A 12,921-nucleotide genomic window follows, 5' to 3' on the forward strand; every position below is an offset into this window, starting at 1 on the left:
ATTCAGACACCATTCCATTTTGGGGCAAAGCACTGTATACAGCCATATAGGTCAGAAAAAAATGTTTACAAAACATTGAAAGAACTATATTCCTAAGTATCCTTTCAGCCCTAAAAAACAGCCATGCCATCAAAAACTGTCTACATTGTATGGGAATAAAACCCTAACCCTAGCTTCGGGTTTTGCTAGTTAGGGTTAGGGTTCAAATATTTCTCAAAGACTATGTATTCAATATTCTACTCATTTGACAGGAAAATTTGCTTCTCTGATGCAAAATATTAGTCTAAAAAGACAATACAGCACTGCCAAAACCAAACGAGTGTGTCAGGAATGGTCAAATTAACGTTTGAAAGGTACTCTTTCATTGGAAATTTTGTGTGAAACGGAGTGCTAAATGAATGTACGTTAAGGCTTAAGTGGCCTAAAAGTCCCAAACAACTAATACATTTTGGCTTTATTTGTTAATATGCCTATGATTTCAAAGCCCATGACAAGAATTTGAAAGTTAAATCAGTTTCTTTCCAACTGTTGCTTGTCGGGCAATTCAGACACCATTCCATTTAGGGACAAAGCACTGTATACAGCCATATAGGTCAGAAAAAAATGTTTACAAAACATTGAAAGAACTATATTCCTAAGTATCCTTTCAGCCCTAAAACACAGCCATGCCATCAAAAACTGTCTACATTGTATGGGAATAAAACCCTAACCCTAGCTTCGGGTTTTGCTAGTTAGGGTTAGGGTTCAAATTTTTCTCAAAGACTATTTATTCAATATTCTACTCATTTGACTGGAAAGTTTGCTTGTCTGAAGCAAAATATTAGTCTAAAAAGGCAATACAGCACTGCCAAAACCAAACGAGTGTGTCAGGAATGGTCAAATTAACGTTTGAAAGGTACTCTTTCATTGGAAGTTTTGTGTGAAACGGAGTGCTAAATGAATGTACGTTAAGGCTTAAGTGGCCTAAAAGTCCCAAACAACTAATACATTTTGGCTTTTTCTGTTAATATGCCTATGATTTCAAAGCCCATGACAAGAGTTTGAAAGTTAAATCAGTTTCTTTCCAACTGTTGCTTGTCGGGCAATTCAGACACCATTCCATTTTGGGGCAAAGCACTGTATACAGCCATATAGGTCAGAAAAAATGTTTACAAAACATTGAAAGAACTATATTCCTAAGTATCCTTTCAGCCCTAAAACACAGCCATGCCATCAAAAACTGTCTACATTGTATGGGAATAAAACCCTAACCCTAGGTTCGGGTTTTGCTAGTTAGGGTTAGGGTTCAAATTTTTCTCAAAGACTATTTATTCAATATTCTACTCATTTGGCTGGAAAGTTTGCTTGTCTGAAGCAAAATATTAGTCTAAAAAGACAATACAGCACTGCCAAAACCAAACGAGTGTGTCAGGAATGGTCAAATTAACGTTTGAAAGGTACTCTTTCATTGGAAGTTTTGTGTGAAACGGAGTGCTAAATGAATGTACGTTAAGGCTTAAGTGGCCTAAAAGTCCCAAACAACTAATACATTTTGGCTTTTTCTGTTAATATGCCTATGATTTCAAAGCCCATGACAAGAGTTTGAAAGTTAAATCAGTTTCTTTCCAACTGTTGCTTGTCGGGCAATTCAGACACCATTCCTTTTGGGGTCAAAGCACTGTATACAGCCATATAGGTCAGAAAAAAATGTTTACAAAACATTGAAAGAACTATATTCCTAAGTATCCTTTCAGCCCTAAAACACAGCCATGCCATCAAAAACTGTCCACATTGTATGGGAATAAAACCCTAACCCTAGCTTCGGGTTTTGCTAGTTAGGGTTAGGGTTCAAATATTTCTCAAAGACTATGTATTCAATATTCTACTCATTTGACAGGAAAATTTGCTTCTCTGATGCAAAATATTAGTCTAAAAAGACAATACAGCACTGCCAAAACCAAACGAGTGTGTCAGGAATGGTCAAATTAACGTTTGAAAGGTACTCTTTCATTGGAAATTTTGTGTGAAACGGAGTGCTAAATGAATGTACGTTAAGGCTTAAGTGGCCTAAAAGTCCCAAACAACTAATACATTTTGGCTTTATTTGTTAATATGCCTATGATTTCAAAGCCCATGACAAGAATTTGAAAGTTAAATCAGTTTCTTTCCAACTGTTGCTTGTCGGGCAATTCAGACACCATTCCATTTTGGGACAAAGCACTGTATACAGCCATATAGGTCAGAAAAAAATGTTTACAAAACATTGAAAGAACTATATTCCTAAGTATCCTTTCAGCCCTAAAACACAGCCATGCCATCAAAAACTGTCTACATTGTATGGGAATAAAACCCTAACCCTAGCTTCGGGTTTTGCTAGTTAAGCTTAGGGTTCAAATTTTTCTCAAAGACTATGTATTCAATATTCTACTCATTTGACTGGAAAGTTTGCTTCTCTGAAGTAAAATATTAGTCTAAAAAGACAATACCACACTGCCAAAACCAAACGAGTGTATCAGGAATGGTCAAATTAACGTTTGAAAGGTACTCTTTCATTGGAAATTTTGTGTGAAACGGAGTGCTAAATGAATGTACGTTAAGGCTTAAGTGGCCTAAAAGTCCCAAACAACTAATACATTTTGGCTTTATTTGTTAATATGCCTATGATTTCAAAGCCCATGACAAGAGTTTGAAAGTTAAATCAGTTTCTTTCCAACTGTTGCTTGTCGGGCAATTCAGACACCATTCCATTTTGGGGCAAAGCACTGTATACAGCCATATAGGTCAGAAAAAATGTTTACAAAACATTGAAAGAACTATATTCCTAAGTATCCTTTCAGCCCTAAAACACAGCCATGCCATCAAAAACTGTCTACATTGTATGGGAATAAAACCCTAACCCTACCTTCGGGTTTTGCTAGTTAGGGTTAGGGTTCAAATTTTTCTCAAAGACTATTTATTCAATATTCTACTCATTTGACTGGAAAGTTTGCTTGTCTGAAGCAAAATATTAGTCTAAAAAGGCAATACAGCACTGCCAAAACCAAACGAGTGTGTCAGGAATGGTCAAATTAACGTTTGAAAGGTACTCTTTCATTGGAAATTTTGTGTGAAACGGAGTGCTAAATGAATGTACGTTAAGGCTTAAGTGGCCTAAAAGTCCCAAACAACTAATACATTTTGGCTTTAACTGTTAATATACCTATGATTTCAAAGCCCATGACAAGAGTTTGAAAGTTAAATCAGTTTCTTTCCAACTGTTGCTTGTCGGGCAATTCAGACACCATTCCTTTTGGGGTCAAAGCACTGTATACAGCCATATAGGTCAGAAAAAAATATTTACAAAACATTGAAAGAACTATATTCCTAAGTATCCTTTCAGCCCTAAAAAACAGCCATGCCATTAAAAACTGTCTACATTGTATGGGAATAAAACCCTAACCCTAGCTTCTGGTTTTGCTAGTTAGGGTTAGGGTTCAAATATTTCTCAAAGACTATGTATTCAATATTCTACTCATTTGACTGGAAAGTTTGCTTGTCTGAAGCAAAATATTAGTCTAAAAAGACAATACAGCACTGCCAAAACCAAACGAGTGTGTCAGGAATGGTCAAATTAACGTTTGAAAGGTACTCTTTCATTGGAAATTTTGTGTGAAACGGAGTGCTAAATGAATGTACGTTAAGGCTTAAGTGGCCTAAAAGTCCCAAACAACTAATACATTTTGGCTTTATTTGTTAATATGCCTATGATTTCAAAGCCCATGACAAGAGTTTGAAAGTTAAATCAGTTTCTTTCCAACTGTTGCTTGTCGGGCAATTCAGACACCATTCCTTTAGGGGTCAAAGCACTGTACACAGCCATATAGGTCAGAAAAAAATGTTTACAAAACATTGAAAGAAGTATATTCTTAAGTATCCTTTCAGCCTTAAAACACAGCCATGCCATCAAAAACTGTCTACATTGTATGGGAATAAAACCCTAGCCCTAGCTTCGGCTTTCGCTAGTTAGGGTTAGGGTTCAAATATTGCTCAAAGACTATGTATTCAATATTCTACTCATTTGACTGGAAAGTTTGCTTCTCTGATGCAAAAAATTAGTCTAAAAAGACAATACAGCACTGCCAAAACCAAACGAGTGTGTCAGGAATGGTCAAATTAACGTTTGAAAGGTACTCTTTCATTGGAAATTTTGTGTGAAACGGAGTGCTAAATGAATGTACGTTAAGGCTTAAGTGGCCTAAAAGTCCCAAACAACTAATACATTTTGGCTTTTTCTGTTAATATGCCTATGATTTCAAAGCCCATGACAAGAGTTTGAAAGTTAAATCAGTTTCTTTCCAACTGTTGCTTGTCGGGCAATTCAGACACCATTCCATTTTGGGGCAAAGCACTGTATACAGCCATATAGGTCAGAAAAAATGTTTACAAAACATTGAAAGAACTATATTCCTAAGTATCCTTTCAGCCCTAAAACACAGCCATGCCATCAAAAACTGTCTACATTGTATGGGAATAAAACCCTAACCCTAGGTTCGGGTTTTGCTAGTTAGGGTTAGGGTTCAAATTTTTCTCAAAGACTATTTATTCAATATTCTACTCATTTGACTGGAAAGTTTGCTTGTCTGAAGCAAAATATTAGTCTAAAAAGACAATACAGCACTGCCAAAACCAAACGAGTGTGTCAGGAATGGTCAAATTAACGTTTGAAAGGTACTCTTTAATTGGAAGTTTTGTGTGAAACGGAGTGCTAAATGAATGTACGTTAAGGCTTAAGTGGCCTAAAAGTCCCAAACAACTAATACATTTTGGCTTTTTCTGTTAATATGCCTATGATTTCAAAGCCCATGACAAGAGTTTGAAAGTTAAATCAGTTTCTTTCCAACTGTTGCTTGTCGGGCAATTCAGACACCATTCCATTTTGGGGCAAAGCACTGTATACAGCCATATAGGTCAGAAAAAAATGTTTACAAAACATTGAAAGAACTATATTCCTAAGTATCCTTTCAGCCCTAAAAAACAGCCATGCCATCAAAAACTGTCTACATTGTATGGGAATAAAACCCTAACCCTAGCTTCGGGTTTTGCTAGTTAGGGTTAGGGTTCAAATATTTCTCAAAGACTATGTATTCAATATTCTACTCATTTGACAGGAAAATTTGCTTCTCTGATGCAAAATATTAGTCTAAAAAGACAATACAGCACTGCCAAAACCAAACGAGTGTGTCAGGAATGGTCAAATTAACGTTTGAAAGGTACTCTTTCATTGGAAATTTTGTGTGAAACGGAGTGCTAAATGAATGTACGTTAAGGCTTAAGTGGCCTAAAAGTCCCAAACAACTAATACATTTTGGCTTTATTTGTTAATATGCCTATGATTTCAAAGCCCATGACAAGAATTTGAAAGTTAAATCAGTTTCTTTCCAACTGTTGCTTGTCGGGCAATTCAGACACCATTCCATTTTGGGACAAAGCACTGTATACAGCCATATAGGTCAGAAAAAAATGTTTACAAAACATTGAAAGAACTATATTCCTAAGTATCCTTTCAGCCCTAAAACACAGCCATGCCATCAAAAACTGTCTACATTGTATGGGAATAAAACCCTAACCCTAGCTTCGGGTTTTGCTAGTTAGGGTTAGGGTTCAAATTTTTCTCAAAGACTATTTATTCAATATTCTACTCATTTGACTGGAAAGTTTGCTTGTCTGAATCAAAATATTAGTCTAAAAAGGCAATACAGCACTGCCAAAACCAAACGAGTGTGTCAGGAATGGTCAAATTAACGTTTGAAAGGTACTCTTTCATTGGAAGTTTTGTGTGAAACGGAGTGCTAAATGAATGTACGTTAAGGCTTAAGTGGCCTAAAAGTCCCAAACAACTAATACATTTTGGCTTTTTCTGTTAATATGCCTATGATTTCAAAGCCCATGACAAGAGTTTGAAAGTTAAATCAGTTTCTTTCCAACTGTTGCTTGTCGGGCAATTCAGACACCATTCCATTTTGGGGCAAAGCACTGTATACAGCCATATAGGTCAGAAAAAATGTTTACAAAACATTGAAAGAACTATATTCCTAAGTATCCTTTCAGCCCTAAAACACAGCCATGCCATCAAAAACTGTCTACATTGTATGGGAATAAAACCCTAACCCTAGGTTCGGGTTTTGCTAGTTAGGGTTAGGGTTCAAATTTTTCTCAAAGACTATTTATTCAATATTCTACTCATTTGACTGGAAAGTTTGCTTGTCTGAAGCAAAATATTAGTCTAAAAAGACAATACAGCACTGCCAAAACCAAACGAGTGTGTCAGGAATGGTCAAATTAACGTTTGAAAGGTACTCTTTCATTGGAAGTTTTGTGTGAAACGGAGTGCTAAATGAATGTACGTTAAGGCTTAAGTGGCCTAAAAGTCCCAAACAACTAATACATTTTGGCTTTTTCTGTTAATATGCCTATGATTTCAAAGCCCATGACAAGAGTTTGAAAGTTAAATCAGTTTCTTTCCAACTGTTGCTTGTCGGGCAATTCAGACACCATTCCATTTTGGGGCAAAGCACTGTATACAGCCATATAGGTCAGAAAAAAATGTTTACAAAACATTGAAAGAACTATATTCCTAAGTATCCTTTCAGCCCTAAAAAACAGCCATGCCATCAAAAACTGTCTACATTGTATGGGAATAAAACCCTAACCCTAGCTTCGGGTTTTGCTAGTTAGGGTTAGGGTTCAAATATTTCTCAAAGACTATGTATTCAATATTCTACTCATTTGACAGGAAAATTTGCTTCTCTGATGCAAAATATTAGTCTAAAAAGACAATACAGCACTGCCAAAACCAAACGAGTGTGTCAGGAATGGTCAAATTAACGTTTGAAAGGTACTCTTTCATTGGAAATTTTGTGTGAAACGGAGTGCTAAATGAATGTACGTTAAGGCTTAAGTGGCCTAAAAGTCCCAAACAACTAATACATTTTGGCTTTATTTGTTAATATGCCTATGATTTCAAAGCCCATGACAAGAATTTGAAAGTTAAATCAGTTTCTTTCCAACTGTTGCTTGTCGGGCAATTCAGACACCATTCCATTTTGGGACAAAGCACTGTATACAGCCATATAGGTCAGAAAAAAATGTTTACAAAACATTGAAAGAACTATATTCCTAAGTATCCTTTCAGCCCTAAAACACAGCCATGCCATCAAAAACTGTCTACATTGTATGGGAATAAAACCCTAACCCTAGCTTCGGGTTTTGCTAGTTAGGGTTAGGGTTCAAATTTTTCTCAAAGACTATTTATTCAATATTCTACTCATTTGACTGGAAAGTTTGCTTGTCTGAAGCAAAATATTAGTCTAAAAAGGCAATACAGCACTGCCAAAACCAAACGAGTGTGTCAGGAATGGTCAAATTAACGTTTGAAAGGTACTCTTTCATTGGAAGTTTTGTGTGAAACGGAGTGCTAAATGAATGTACGTTAAGGCTTAAGTGGCCTAAAAGTCCCAAACAACTAATACATTTTGGCTTTTTCTGTTAATATGCCTATGATTTCAAAGCCCATGACAAGAGTTTGAAAGTTAAATCAGTTTCTTTCCAACTGTTGCTTGTCGGGCAATTCAGACACCATTCCATTTTGGGGCAAAGCACTGTATACAGCCATATAGGTCAGAAAAAATGTTTACAAAACATTGAAAGAACTATATTCCTAAGTATCCTTTCAGCCCTAAAACACAGCCATGCCATCAAAAACTGTCTACATTGTATGGGAATAAAACCCTAACCCTAGGTTCGGGTTTTGCTAGTTAGGGTTAGGGTTCAAATTTTTCTCAAAGACTATTTATTCAATATTCTACTCATTTGACTGGAAAGTTTGCTTGTCTGAAGCAAAATATTAGTCTAAAAAGACAATACAGCACTGCCAAAACCAAACGAGTGTGTCAGGAATGGTCAAATTAACGTTTGAAAGGTACTCTTTCATTGGAAGTTTTGTGTGAAACGGAGTGCTAAATGAATGTACGTTAAGGCTTAAGTGGCCTAAAAGTCCCAAACAACTAATACATTTTGGCTTTTTCTGTTAATATGCCTATGATTTCAAAGCCCATGACAAGAGTTTGAAAGTTAAATCAGTTTCTTTCCAACTGTTGCTTGTCGGGCAATTCAGACACCATTCCTTTTGGGGTCAAAGCACTGTATACAGCCATATAGGTCAGAAAAAAATGTTTACAAAACATTGAAAGAACTATATTCCTAAGTATCCTTTCAGCCCTAAAACACAGCCATGCCATCAAAAACTGTCCACATTGTATGGGAATAAAACCCTAACCCTAGCTTCGGGTTTTGCTAGTTAGGGTTAGGGTTCAAATATTTCTCAAAGACTATGTATTCAATATTCTACTCATTTGACAGGAAAATTTGCTTCTCTGATGCAAAATATTAGTCTAAAAAGACAATACAGCACTGCCAAAACCAAACGAGTGTGTCAGGAATGGTCAAATTAACGTTTGAAAGGTACTCTTTCATTGGAAATTTTGTGTGAAACGGAGTGCTAAATGAATGTACGTTAAGGCTTAAGTGGCCTAAAAGTCCCAAACAACTAATACATTTTGGCTTTATTTGTTAATATGCCTATGATTTCAAAGCCCATGACAAGAATTTGAAAGTTAAATCAGTTTCTTTCCAACTGTTGCTTGTCGGGCAATTCAGACGCCATTCCATTTTGGGACAAAGCACTGTATACAGCCATATAGGTCAGAAAAAAATGTTTACAAAACATTGAAAGAACTATATTCCTAAGTATCCTTTCAGCCCTAAAACACAGCCATGCCATCAAAAACTGTCTACATTGTATGGGAATAAAACCCTAACCCTAGCTTCGGGTTTTGCTAGTTAAGCTTAGGGTTCAAATTTTTCTCAAAGACTATGTATTCAATATTCTACTCATTTGACTGGAAAGTTTGCTTCTCTGAAGTAAAATATTAGTCTAAAAAGACAATACCACACTGCCAAAACCAAACGAGTGTATCAGGAATGGTCAAATTAACGTTTGAAAGGTACTCTTTCATTGGAAATTTTGTGTGAAACGGAGTGCTAAATGAATGTACGTTAAGGCTTAAGTGGCCTAAAAGTCCCAAACAACTAATACATTTTGGCTTTATTTGTTAATATGCCTATGATTTCAAAGCCCATGACAAGAGTTTGAAAGTTAAATCAGTTTCTTTCCAACTGTTGCTTGTCGGGCAATTCAGACACCATTCCATTTTGGGGCAAAGCACTGTATACAGCCATATAGGTCAGAAAAAATGTTTACAAAACATTGAAAGAACTATATTCCTAAGTATCCTTTCAGCCCTAAAACACAGCCATGCCATCAAAAACTGTCTACATTGTATGGGAATAAAACCCTAACCCTACCTTCGGGTTTTGCTAGTTAGGGTTAGGGTTCAAATTTTTCTCAAAGACTATTTATTCAATATTCTACTCATTTGACTGGAAAGTTTGCTTGTCTGAAGCAAAATATTAGTCTAAAAAGGCAATACAGCACTGCCAAAACCAAACGAGTGTGTCAGGAATGGTCAAATTAACGTTTGAAAGGTACTCTTTCATTGGAAATTTTGTGTGAAACGGAGTGCTAAATGAATGTACGTTAAGGCTTAAGTGGCCTAAAAGTCCCAAACAACTAATACATTTTGGCTTTAACTGTTAATATACCTATGATTTCAAAGCCCATGACAAGAGTTTGAAAGTTAAATCAGTTTCTTTCCAACTGTTGCTTGTCGGGCAATTCAGACACCATTCCTTTTGGGGTCAAAGCACTGTATACAGCCATATAGGTCAGAAAAAAATATTTACAAAACATTGAAAGAACTATATTCCTAAGTATCCTTTCAGCCCTAAAAAACAGCCATGCCATTAAAAACTGTCTACATTGTATGGGAATAAAACCCTAACCCTAGCTTCTGGTTTTGCTAGTTAGGGTTAGGGTTCAAATATTTCTCAAAGACTATGTATTCAATATTCTACTCATTTGACTGGAAAGTTTGCTTGTCTGAAGCAAAATATTAGTCTAAAAAGACAATACAGCACTGCCAAAACCAAACGAGTGTGTCAGGAATGGTCAAATTAACGTTTGAAAGGTACTCTTTCATTGGAAATTTTGTGTGAAACGGAGTGCTAAATGAATGTACGTTAAGGCTTAAGTGGCCTAAAAGTCCCAAACAACTAATACATTTTGGCTTTATTTGTTAATATGCCTATGATTTCAAAGCCCATAACAAGAGTTTGAAAGTTAAATCAGTTTCTTTCCAACTGTTGCTTGTCGGGCAATTCAGACACCATTCCTTTAGGGGTCAAAGCACTGTACACAGCCATATAGGTCAGAAAAAATGTTTACAAAGCATTGAAAGAAGTATATTCCTAAGTATCCTTTCAGCCTTAAAACACAGCCATGCCATCAAAAACTGTCTACATTGTATGGGAATAAAACCCTAGCCCTAGCTTCGGGTTTCGCAAGTTAGGGTTAGGGTTCAAATATTGCTCAAAGACTATGAATTCAATATTCTACTCATTTGACTGGAAAGTTTGCTTGTCTGAAGCAAAAAATTAGTCTAAAAAGACAATACAGCACTGCCAAAACCAAACGAGTGTGTCAGGAATGGTCAAATTAACGTTTGAAAGGTACTCTTTCATTGGAAATTTTGTGTGAAACGGAGTACTAAATGAATGTACGTTAAGGCTTAAGTGGCCTAAAAGTCCCAAACAACTAATACATTTTGGCTTTTTCTGTTAATATGCCTATGATTTCAAAGCCCATGACAAGAGTTTGAAAGTTAAATCAGTTTCTTTCCAACTGTTGCTTGTCGGGCAATTCAGACACCATTCCTTTTGGGGTCAAAGCACTGTATACAGCCATATAGGTCAGAAAAAAATGTTTACAAAACATTGAAAGAACTATATTCCTAAGTATCCTATCAGCCCTAAAAAACAGCCATGCCATCAAAAACTGTCTACATTGTATGGGAATAAAACCCTAACCCTAGCTTCGGGTTTTGCTAGTTAGGGTTAGGGTTCAAATATTTCTCAAAGACTATGTATTCAATATTCTACTCATTTGACAGGAAAATTTGCTTCTCTGATGCAAAATATTAGTCTAAAAAGACAATACAGCACTGCCAAAACCAAACGAGTGTGTCAGGAATGGTCAAATTAACGTTTGAAAGGTACTCTTTCATTGGAAATTTTGTGTGAAACGGAGTGCTAAATGAATGTACGTTAAGGCTTAAGTGGCCTAAAAGTCCCAAACAACTAATACATTTTGGCTTTATTTGTTAATATGCCTATGATTTCAAAGCCCATGACAAGAATTTGAAAGTTAAATCAGTTTCTTTCCAACTGTTGCTTGTCGGGCAATTCAGACACCATTCCATTTTGGGACAAAGCACTGTATACAGCCATATAGGTCAGAAAAAAATGTTTACAAAACATTGAAAGAACTATATTCCTAAGTATCCTTTCAGCCCTAAAACAAAGCCATGCCATCAAAAACTGTCTACATTGTATGGGAATAAAACCCTAACCCTAGCTTCGGGTTTTGCTAGTTAAGCTTAGGGTTCAAATTTTTCTCAAAGACTATGTATTCAATATTCTACTCATTTGACTGGAAAGTTTGCTTGTCTGAAGCAAAATATTAGTCTAAAAAGACAATACAGCACTGCCAAAACCAAACGAGTGTATCAGGAATGGTCAAATTAACGTTTGAAAGGTACTCTTTCATTGGAAGTTTTGTGTGAAACGGAGTGCTAAATGAATGTACGTTAAGGCTTAAGTGGCCTAAAAGTCCCAAACAACTAATACATTTTGGCTTTAACTGTTAATATGCCTATGATTTCAAAGCCCATGACAAGAGTTTGAAAGTTAAATCAGTTTCTTTCCAACTGTTGCTTGTCGGGCAATTCAGACACCATTCCTTTTGGGGTCAAAGCACTGTATACAGCCATATAGGTCAGAAAAAAATGTTTACAAAACATTGAAAGAACTATATTCCTAAGTATCCTTTCAGCCCTAAATCACAGCCATGCCATCAAAAACTGTCTACATTGTATGGGAATAAAACCCTAACCTTAGCTTCGGGTTTTGCTAGTTAGGGTTAGGGTTCAAATTTTTCTCAAAGACTATGTATTCAATATCCTACTCATTTGACTGGAAAGTTTGCTTCTCTGATGGAAAAAATTAGTCCAAAAAGACAATACAACACTGCCAAAACCAAACGAGTGTGTCAAGAATGGTCAAATTAACGTTTGAAAGGTACTCTTTCATTGGAAATTTTGTGTGAAACAGAGTGCTAAATGAATGTACGTTAAGGCTTAAGTGAGCTAAAAGTCCCAAACAACTAATACATTTTGGCTTTAGCTGTTAATATGCCTATGATTTCAAAGCCCATGACAAGAGTTTGAAAGTTAAATCAGTTTCTTTCCAACTGTTGCTTGTCAGGCAATTCAGACATCATTCCTTTTGGGGGCAAAGGATTGTATACAGCCAGATAGGTCAGAAAAAAATGTTTACAAAACATTGAAAGAACTATATTCCTAAGTATCCTTTCAGCCCTAAAACACAGCCATGCCATCAAAAACTGTCTACATCGTATGGGAATAAAACCCTAACCCTAACTTCGGGTTTTGCTAGTTAGGGTTAGGGTTCAAATATTTCTCAAAGACTATGTATTCAATATTCTACTCATTTGACTGGAAAGTTTGCTTCTCTGATGCAAAAAATTAGTCTAAAAAGACAATACAGCACTGCCAAAACCAAACGAGTGTGTCAGGAATGGTCAAATTAACATTTGAAAGGTCTACAGCCATATACAGATGCCGCCATTCAAAATGCGCAGTACAAACCCGCGGTACGGTAATCTACCCACAAGCCACCGCGGGGCATCACAGTAAGCGATTGGCTGGC

The sequence above is a fragment of the Lepisosteus oculatus genome, chromosome 2, assembly GCF_040954835.1.
Source record: "Lepisosteus oculatus isolate fLepOcu1 chromosome 2, fLepOcu1.hap2, whole genome shotgun sequence".
Taxonomy (NCBI): Eukaryota; Metazoa; Chordata; class Actinopteri; order Semionotiformes; family Lepisosteidae; genus Lepisosteus; species Lepisosteus oculatus.